Consider the following 11,371-nt stretch of genomic DNA (forward strand, 5'->3'; position numbering starts at 1 on the left):
TCACCCTGTTTTCTCAGCTACTGCAAAAAACAGCTTCGTTCCAAAGGGTCACTTTTCTTTTCGGCATTGTTGTTTGTTAATAGCTTAGCTCCAGCTATCGCCCTGTCCTTTCCTGTCCTGCGCGCCCTTTGGCATGTTCTTTTTGTTACTCGCTCCGCTTATGCATCCGCTCCCGTTCCGCCCATCACCCTGTCCTCTCCGCTACTGCAAGAGGCAGCTTTGTTCCAAAGGGCTGCGCGCCCTTTGGCATGTCCTTTCTGTAACAGTCTGTGCGGAAAGAGAAGATTCGTGAAAAGTATGGGATCCAATACATCCTACGACTCTTCTCTTTCCGCACATACTCTACTAGCTCCGCTTATGAGTCCGCTCCTGCTCCGCCCATCACCCTGTTTTCTCAGCTACTGCAAAAAACAGCTTCGTTCCAAAGGGTCACTTTTCTTTTCGGCATTGTTGTTTGTTAATAGCTTAGCTCCAGCTATCGCCCTGTCCTTTCCTGTCCTGCGCGCCCTTTGGCATGTTCTTTTTGTTACTCGCTCCGCTTATGCATCCGCTCCCGTTCCGCCCATCACCCTGTCCTCTCCGCTACTGCAAGAGGCAGCTTTGTTCCAAAGGGCTGCGCGCCCTTTGGCATGTCCTTTCTGTTACTAGCTTCGCTTATGCATCTGCTCCGCTCCGCCCATCACCCTGTCCTCTCCGTTACTGCAAGAGGCAGCTTTGTTCCAAAGGGCTGCGCGCCCTTTGGCATTGTTCTTTGGCCCATCGCTAGGATTAGTGATGTAGCCCAAACGTAATGAATCGAACGTTTTATTTCTGTTGTTTTTATGCGGGCTCTTTTCGCTCGTAGGAAAATGGACACGTTAAATGTTTCGAGTTCCTTTTTCGTCTATCTTTCGGAAAATTTAAGAGATATTGGTGATTATTCGTATTTGTTTGTAGGACAATGAAAAGTTTCACTGTGAGACTGTTTTGCTTTTTAAACCCCCGGTGAAAAAAAAGTACATCAAGATTCTTATTTATACGTTTGAAGCCAATGTCTGTCTGTGGCATTGTAGCTCTCAAACGGATGGACCGATTTAGATGAAGTTTTTTTACGTGAAAGCAAGTTTCCTTGCGGTTTTTAGCCATGTTTGATAAAAATCGATCCAGCCGTTTGAAGAGTATCAGCTTTTTTCCAAAATGATTAAAGGCATGGATTTTTTGGCATTGTAAGAACCCCCTATGGTCCTTACAATTCTTAATTTAATAGTTACCTACTCCTGAAATTTAAGTCTATATATGTACAGGGTGTCCCAAGAAGTAGTGATATACTGAAGCTGGGAGGTAGAGGACCTAGAGGGCTATCTGAATCACCCCCATGTATGTTCCGCGATTTTTCGTATTTTCGGAGTTATGATTTTTTTTAATTTCTCACCTATCGCCGAGTACGATGAGATTTTTATTTATGGTGACGTGAATTATTGCGGTAGATGCTTGATTTTTTTTGTGTGCTAAGCTGATAGATAGGCCAATTCAGTATGGTAACATTTACCGTTAGATCTTTGAATGGAATTAAAAAAAAAAATTAATGCCAAGAAAGATAAAATTACCCAGTATGTTCACAACTTCAAGGGCGCTTAGAAAAATAAAACATACTGGGTAATTTTATCTTTCTTGGCATTACATTTTTTTTTAATTCCATTCAAAGATCTAACGATAGTAAATGTTACCATACTGAATTGGCCTATCTATCAGCTTAGCACACAAAAAAAATCAAGCATCTACCGCAATAATTCACGTCACCATAAATAAAAATCTCATCGTACTCGGCGATAGGTGAAAAATTAAAAAAAATCATAACTCCGAAAATACGAAAAATCGCGGAACATACATAGGGGTGATTCAGATAGCCCTCTAGGTCCTCTACCTCCCAGCTTCAGTATATCACTACTTCTTGGGACACCCTGTATATTTATAAATATATACACAGTCAGTCAGGGTTTAATATTATTTGGCTACGGTTTTCTGTAATATAAGTAAATATAAAACTGTTGAAAGAGAGGAAAGACTCCTAATGATCAACTGCTAAAAGCCGTTTATTAATACGTTAATCTCCACTTTTCAACGGCAGATAGCGCTATCAGACGTGGAGATTTATTACCCTTATCAGTGTTTGATGCCACCCATGGGGGGCTTGTGGGCTTTCAATGAACCTTACTAATAATTCTTTATTTATTTATTTACCTACACTATTACAAAATTGTTCACTTTGTAATAAAATTAAATCTGCAATATTTGGTTAGGTTCATCTATAGTTCGCATTAGAAAGAAGGTAAGCGATCTTGACATGTCGTTCACAAATAACTTTTTACTGCGTTTACGGTGGCGGACCGGCGCAGACTGCGGGCCGTAGCTCTCCGCGCCCGATGACTCGGCGCAGGCGCCGGTGGCGGCAGGGGGGGCGAGAAACTACCCTCATTTATGGCATTATTGTCAAACGATGGGTTGCACACAACACTCACTACGTCACTCGCTAATGGATCGTCCACACTGTCCACCGACGTAGTACCCAAAACAGTTTTCCAGCTTGTAGGCACTGACCAACCACAATCACGGTTAAAATTCAGGCAGCAGTCAGGTCAGGGGGCAGTCTGCGCCGGTCCGCCACCGTAAACGCAAGCTCCTGATGACACTTCTCGGTACGAAGTGAAACGACATGTCGAGCGTTTTTCGACTTAAAATACGTGAGTGACCCGTTTCTAATATATTTAATATGTCTTTGTTTCACGGAAGTTTTCTTATTAAAACTTTTTACTGTTTAAAATTACTTAAGGGGCCCACTGATTAACAGTCCGCCGGACGGTATCGGCCTGTCAGTTATTCGGAACTGTCAAATTTTTGTTACCGATACCGTCCGGCGGACTGTTAATCAGTGGCCCCTTTAAGGATACAAGAATTGCTCGTTTAAAGGAATAACATTTGAGGAACCCTTTTGCTATAGACTCTCAAGAAAGAAATATATGTTTTATTCTACTCAAAGAACGCGAATCAGTGTTGTTTACAAGCTAAGTAAGGACCGTCGTAAATCGAGGCCCGTACAAAATAAGGCCGTAACTCACGCACCGGAAACACTCGAGCTTTGTATCTCGCGGGCACTTCCGGGCTACTATCGTGGATCGTGGGTAGTTCTGGGCCTGGTTATTTCTTATTTCTATAGGTTATGTCAAAATTAATATGTGTGATTTCTATTGGACAAAAAAAATTATTAAGTTGTTGGTGTTTTATCTGAATTGTTCTAAGCGATAAAAATTCAAAATAAGGCATCTTACGGGTCTTAGGAGTCCCGATACCTATCCAAAAAATAGATATTGTAACTGATTTTCGTTGATATCGTTTTAATAGTTTATAATACTATGTAATTTAAATTAAGTAGGTAATTCAAATAAAAAAAAATTATATTGTCAACGGAACTCTAATAAGGTAATGTAAGTGTATCTAAAAAAACTCAAGTATCTCCTTTTTCCGAATTGTGTAAAAATAAGCTGAGCACTTAACAAAAATGTACATAAATCTTTCCCTTACCCAAGAAAACAATACTAATGGAAGTCCTAAATTAGAACCGATAAACGATAATGCATCCTGCGAGTTCTATTTTAGAATAATTGTCCTGCGTACGCATCCGGCCGGGGTTCATACAAACTTTATATAAAACGTCACATTTCGGTACAAAATAAATGTCACATACGACCTTCTGCTTATGAGGGGCACCGTATTGCAGAACTGAAGGAGTCCTTGCAGTCTCGAAATTGTCGAATCACGTGTGCTTAAATAAGCAATTATGAATTTTAGTACATGTAGATAGAGTTTAACTTTAAATGGCATAAATGAATCAGATGCCAGCTTGCGAAAGTGAAATCTAATATTTAATTTTGCAACTTGATAGCAGAGTATATACTTTAGTATATGTAACAATAGGGTTCAAGTTAGTAAAGTTAGTTGTAAATTTAGGGCAGTTATATTAAGAACATAGTAATACACTTAATGAATGAACATGCAATCTATTTAGATTGCATCTATTTAGGTATTTACCTATCTATATTGATGAATGACTGTCTATCAATTAAATACATTGTAAAACGGTAATGTCCTGTACCCCCTACTACCCTTAGTGTGAATTTCATTCGATAGCGTGACGAGCGTTCGCGTTTGCGTTACGTAAATTTTTGTATGGGGTCTTGAACAGCGCGCCAAGCGGGACGTTTTGGAAACTCAAAATCCCATAATAAAACATGACATTTAACGCAATCGCGTACGTTTCTAACATTTTACATTCTAACCTAATTTTTCACCGACTTGAAGAGAGCAAATTCAGGGAGTGTCATTATAAACTCCATAATATTTTCATACAAATTTGGACGTTATTGATGACATTGCCACACATTGTTATTGCAAAGCCATGCACATTTAACTTGGTCCGAGTCAATTGATCTTTAATTGTTATTATAACACCACTACAAAGAAGACCAATACAGAATTTTGTCAAAACAAATCGATAGTCGATTCTCACAGAAACCCCAATAAAATGAAAGGGGCACGTGCCCCAAACAAAGGGTGCACAAATTATAAGCACGTGCTCGTTATACGTTATATCCGCTCGCGATGATTGGTGACATTGACACGTCACGGGGGTATTCGGGCGTGCGGCAGTTGTTTTCAGGCGTAAAGTTTTCTGGTGAAGGAGCGAAAAAAATTAAGAGGTTTTTCGGGTTGTAGTTTGTGACATTGAAATTTTTATCTTATTTTACTTATTGTTAGTTGACTGTTAAGATCACAAATATTGTCTAAGTCTAAGGGTTGGTTGCACCAAACTGTTTGTCTAAATTTTATTGTATGGAGAGTTTCATAGTAAACCGCTGCGGCGCGCCGGGCGACATTGATCAGTCTGTCAAGTATGGATGGTGCAACTGGCACTTAGAGTTCTATTACTTATATCTCCAAAAACTATAAAGTGTTAAGTATTCCGCAACAGTATTGGGTGGTCTAAATTTTTGCATGGTAATAAATCTAAAAGTATACGACGCTTGTCACTATGAAAAGTATGAACATATGGGTGCGTGCATTGCCGTCGATTTGGCTTTCTTAATATACATATAATCCAAATCACATCTAGCTACAAGACTCATCTACATGACAAGACTCATCTACATGAATATAAGTACTTATTTGTCAGAATAGGCCTCTGTTCGAGTACGCCGGAGTAGCATGAAATCATTATTGCGCTCGAGCATGTTTGTTTGCCAGAGGGCTTTTTGTTTGAACACTGTTTATTCCAATTCACTACTCGTAGCGTTTTGGAGAATTCAGACCCAGTATAAAATGACCTTGATATCACCTTGAAACCTAAAGGGGCCCACAGATTACCAGTTCGCCGGACGATATCAGCCTGTCATTTGTTCGGAACTGTCACCTTTTGCGTTTAACTGACAGGCCGATATCGTCCGGTGGACTCACAGGTGGACTGGTAACCAGCGGGCTCAGCACGGTTCCATTTTTATCGACTATCACTATGCCCGTCACTTTCGCACTTACATACTTGTTAGAACGTGACAGGCATGGTGATAAACGATAAAAATGCGACCGTGCTACTAGGGCTGATGGTCCTCTTAAATCGTGATATTGAATATTCTTTGTAAGGCGACTTTTATTTTTCACCATATTAAGTGAAAGATATAAGTCGCTGGTGCATTTTGCTTGTAAGTACAGTCAAGTGTAAAAATATGGGTGCATACAACTTACTCAAAAACATATGTCCCATAGATTTAACTCGCTGACATAAGAGCTATGGAACATACTTTTGAGTATGATAAGTGCACCCATATTTTTACACTTGACTGTACTTGTTCTTTTAAACTCACTTAGCGCCATTTGCGTCATCCCACTAACCCGGGGTAGCGGTTAAACCTGAAGTTACCATGGTTACCAGTACAATATGACACTCGGTTAACGGTTTAACCGCTTAACCCCAGGTTAGTGGGATGGTGCAAGTGGCCCTGATACCTAACTAGCGACCCGCCCCGGCTTCGCACGGGTTAACAAATTGTACATAAACCTTCCTCTTGAATCACTCTATCTACATACATTACAATAATAATTTTATACTATGTAGTGATGCTGACATGAACATGCGTAATGGCGATTGTAATAGCACTAGCTTTGTGCTCTAATACGCGCTCTAATTTATTATAATAGCTTTTTTATTATGTCTGCTCTTCCCCCGTGTGCCCCACATTCTATTGCGTATTAAACTATTGAGATGTCAGTGATTTTTGAATACGTTTTTGGTAAATGTGTGACTCTAATAGCCATAACGGATATTACGGTTGTTTTGTGACAGCCGTGAACATTCTAAATAAGTTTGACTATTCAATTGAATTATGTATTAACGTTGACCAAGTTCATCGAATGTGATCTGGATTCTAGATCTATGCAAACCGACTTTTTCGCCGATTCGATTGATCTATATGAAAACGTGTTGTATTTTATTTTGATACAGCCTTATTTAATAGGTATTATATTTTACCTAATGAAAACGACGGTTTCTCTGCTTACATCCAGTGTTAATTATCCTATACCTAAACTTCATTTATCGAAAACAAATGAAGTTTATAGGATAGTTTAGAACATTTTTGATCACAATATTCCGAATACGGTTTTTTCGTTGAAAAATCTAATTTTTCAAAGTAGATTAAAGATGTAGCCTTTCATCTTTACCTATTATGCCGCATAAGGTTAAGGCACAGTCGCCATCAGATATATTGGAGCGGCCAAGGCGCTCAAAAATATCTAAACACGCGGCGTATTGTCAAGGCGTTAAAGTACTTGTTCACATATTTTTGAGCATCTTTGCCGCTCCAATATATCTGATGGCGACTGTAACGACAAATACTAATATTGGTTAATATGAATGGTGTTTTGGTACGGGAAATCACCATAATTGCATGGCATACATTTTGGCAACGAACCACTATATATATATCCCGAGGAACCAAAGACATTACTCAAAAGGTAAAGTCAGACTATATTGTATAGGTATATTGTTACCTATACAAAACCTACGGGCACCTGCCTTGTCCGCCTAATGCGTTTCCCTTGTCCTTTTGTCTGTCTGTGTCCTGTGCTAAGCTAATGTTAGTTTTGATGCATTTAGAGACGCTTCTCAAATAAATGGCTGAAAGCAGAAAGACAGTGCTATGTTTATTTACCTTAGAACTATTAATATTAAGTATATGACATTCATATATAATAAAATGTATCTTACGGAATTGTGTATTTGAATTTACTTTTTGTGTTATTTAAATAAATTTTATCTCTGTTGCTATGCCATCATGCAACATAGCAACTTTGAGTGTATTCTTTATTTTTCAAATAAATGTTATACTACATTTCTTACACAAATTCACTAAGCCCTAAGATACGCTCAAGAGGGCTTCTGTTATGAGTACTCACATAACAATAAGTAGATATATAATATAAAAATACTTAAATAGATTGACTGCTCATGACTCAGGAACAAATACCTGTGCTCGTCACACTAACATATTTATGTGTTGCAGGTGTCCATGGGCGACGGTAAATGCTTACCATTATGTGATCCGTCTCCTCGTTTGCTCCTACATCATAAAGAGCGGCTGTATGTCCGCTCATAAAAGTCATAAATCTAGGTACAGATGTAGTGTATTGTTTTCCATCGTTATTTTTTCGGAAACTTTTTTAAATAAGTCAGTAAGTTTAAATAAGTCAGTGTAAGGTCACTGTTTCGGAAAACAGCCATAAACAGTCGCGATACCAATATTAGCTCAAACCTATTTATGGTAAGGGTTGGCCCTTACGTATTGCCTGCGTCAGAGCTGTAGTACGTAGTTACCAAGAACCAAGGTATTTGTAAGTACATGTACATACACTACTACACTTAACAGGCTGCAATAAACAATGTGTTTTTGCAAAATATCTGGGAGACCGAGTTTTGCTTGGATAAAAAAATATAAAAACTCAAAAATGCGCATTTTCTCAGAGATAAGACCTAGGTAAATCGATTTTTCGCCCCCGAAAATCCCATATAGCAAATTTCATCGAAACAAAAACGTCACTTTTGGCACTGACACATCTAATCCATATCGTTTCTAGATAGGTAGATCTATTAATTGACGTATGTTAAAGTGCAAATCGGACAGAAAGTATATAAATTCATTTTTGAATAAGATCCCACGCATATCAGATTTGGTTAGCGCAGTTGCTAAAAATAGGACAATATTTAACAGCACTTTATTTTATAAATAAATACAGTGACTATTACATTTATAATGAAAAAGGCCACAAACAATGGAAAGTCCACGGTCACGACATATAGCACCGGCAACAGGCGGATTAAATAATATTTACATTGAAAAGCCGCATTATACTAACATATTCACGACGCAGGCTTGAGCCACAGAACAGTGGAAAAGAAAGTGCACTTTGCGAAAAAACGCTAAGAAATTTCATGTTTGATTGAGTCCGTCTAAAATTAAATAATAGCTAATGACAATCTCATGTACTGTGATTTCAAAGGACCGCGTAAACTGATATATTCCAAGATCGTGCCTATCCACTTTTGATTGAGATCTAATATTACAATGGGCACGTTACGTCTAACAAGCTGACATTTGACATCGATTAAAAAGGATCGGATGGACAGCCGCCTCCGTTGCTCGACAGGGTATTTAAAGAAGTTCCTTTTGTGATGTGGTCAAAAGATTTGATAAGTAAGGTCATAAGTTAGCTTTACTTGATTGTGTTTATGAATTGGTCATTATACATTAACAATGAACACAATTCCAGACAATTTAGACCGAAGTTCAACATTTACTTTTGTTTTTATTGCGTTGTTTTTACAATTTATGAAAATGTTCTACTATTTCTTATTTGTTATTAAATACTCGTAGATATAGATTTTATGAGATTTTTCTGTATATGCAATTTCTTTCTTATTACAAAACTTGTAGCAGTTCTGCAGTTTGAAGCGATCTAACTGTTATAATTTGTACTCTGTGGCCTAGAACAGACTTGAATACGATTATCCGTGGACATTCTTCCCCGCACGGCTTAGAATCTGATGGAATTAATGGGATTCCTTATAGGACGTTACGTCACGGCATTATTCATATGCCCTTTAATGTCTTTTTCTAGACATTATTGTTAATACGTAAACTAAATCAAAAATATCTAGATCAAGCAAGAATAGCAAAATCAAAGCCAGGGGTTTTTCTTAACGATAACTACCTACTTACATTAAATAACAGACCTACGAAAAACATTTTCCCGTAAAATGTTTCCATGTGGTCTCAACATGGATATGGCTTGTACTGTCAAAAAGTTATCAGATCTCATGTAGAGCTAATCTTCTAACTCTACACGCCCTAACTCTCCTGGCCCTAATAACTTCACAAAATCTACACCTTAGTGGAAATATGTGCGTTTTGCGTAAAGCGTAAGCGTAATCAGCGTAAAGGGGCCCACTGATTAACAGTCCGACGGACGGTATCGACCTGTCAGTTAGAACAATAAGTTGACAGTTCCGAACAGCTGACAGGCCTATACCGTCCGGCGGACTGGTAATCAGTGGGCCCCTTAATAATCTATTCACCGTTTCAGTATCGGATCTAGGTTTGGAAGTTGAATTGTAGTGCTCGATGTGACCTGCGTCCGTGACCGTCTGCCGTCAGCGTCTCGCTCTGCTGACCGCACCGCCCGCAGAGATATTAATTTGATCGGTTATGGACAATTACCATTATTAATTAACGTCATTGTTCTGTTTGTTTAGAACAATGAGCTAATTAAAGCAAGCTGGGTCTTTAGTGGCTAGCGCTGGGTCATTAAGTATAGTATTTGATTAGTATTATTATGCATGCAGGGAAAGTAAGAATTTAGAAAGATTTATTTAAGACAAGAGTTGTCAACTAGGTACGTATTAATAAAAGTTAACAGCTCGTGTGCATATTATACAAGTAAGTAATTCATTTGAAGACTTTTACAATGGTGCATGATGGATTTTCACAATGGTCTATTACGGAACCCTCCAATAAGCGTCGCCCGACACGAACTTGGCCGGTATTTTTATTCAACTTCACAAGTTGTTTGCAGAAATCGCGAAGCGTCTGGTTGACGTAACTGGTGACCGAAGAGCTGGCGGCTTCCTCGCACAACGTATCAGCATTGCGATACAACGAGAAAATGCCGGCATCATCCTTGGTACACCGCCTCAAGGGCCTATTTTAGATTTTAAGCTAGTTATTAATTTAGTTTAGTAGTACCACTGTATACCTCTAACTATTTTGTAAATCAATGTTTTCCATGAGTGAATAGGTAAGTATGAAAACATTTTTAGCACCAGCAAGTGTGTCAGAACGCTTCCCGATGCATCTGGCATGAAAGGCGCCTTATTGCGTGTCTGTCCGTCTGTCCGAGTGCATGCAGTATTAATATCATATGCTCCGGGCGGTGCGCTCCTTGCTGCACTCGTTGCAGAATGCATTATTCACGTTGTTGGCTACATAACGTTCGTTCTACGTACTCGTTGTAAGAGTATCAAGACAATCTGGTATTCTGGTGGTTCTCAACAAATATATTATAGCTTAATCCAGACTTTCTAACTTCCTGCCTTCCTGCCTCGCACAGCTAAACTGTGGAAGGAACTGTCGCCTGCGGTATTTCTCGACCGATACGACCATCACACCTTCGAGAAAAGAGCGTACTCCCATCTTAAGGCGCCCGCCTTAAACCCCAAATGCCCAATTGCCCAATGCAGGCGATTTGTCTGTTCTTTGGCGTCCTATATAAAAAAGTTCGTAATGAATAGGTTAATATTATTGTAACCCCTTTCTACGGAGCAGTGTGGAACATCTCACCGCAGTAATTGATATTTACTTATTTATAGCTCATACTTGTCCTACAGGATGTATGGTGCTCAGTAGATAATGTACTGTATATAGTATACAGTAATTGTAGGTACATTTCGAAGTACATGTACAGATTTCTATCGATTTGCACTTAATACTGTAGACATTGGCTAGTGTATAAGGCATAAGGCCCAGTTTCCCCTATGTGTTGGAAAGATATGGCAGTTGCTTTCGTTAAAACTAGCCAATTCTTGGTAATAGTTGCCAGGCTCCTATGAGCCGTGGCAATAAGCAAGGGCAAACGCTTAGAAAGGGTAGGTTTTGGGTATTTACAAAATGAATAAAATAAATCAATTTGAGAAAGATTCATGAAAGCTGAAAAGAAAAATAGCTGAAAAATGTTGTAGCCGAAAATCGAAATCATATAAGTCTGACCACAACTTTTAGCGACAACTTATGCC

This window comes from Cydia amplana, chromosome 14 (assembly GCF_948474715.1).
Source record: "Cydia amplana chromosome 14, ilCydAmpl1.1, whole genome shotgun sequence".
NCBI lineage: Eukaryota > Metazoa > Arthropoda > Insecta > Lepidoptera > Tortricidae > Cydia > Cydia amplana.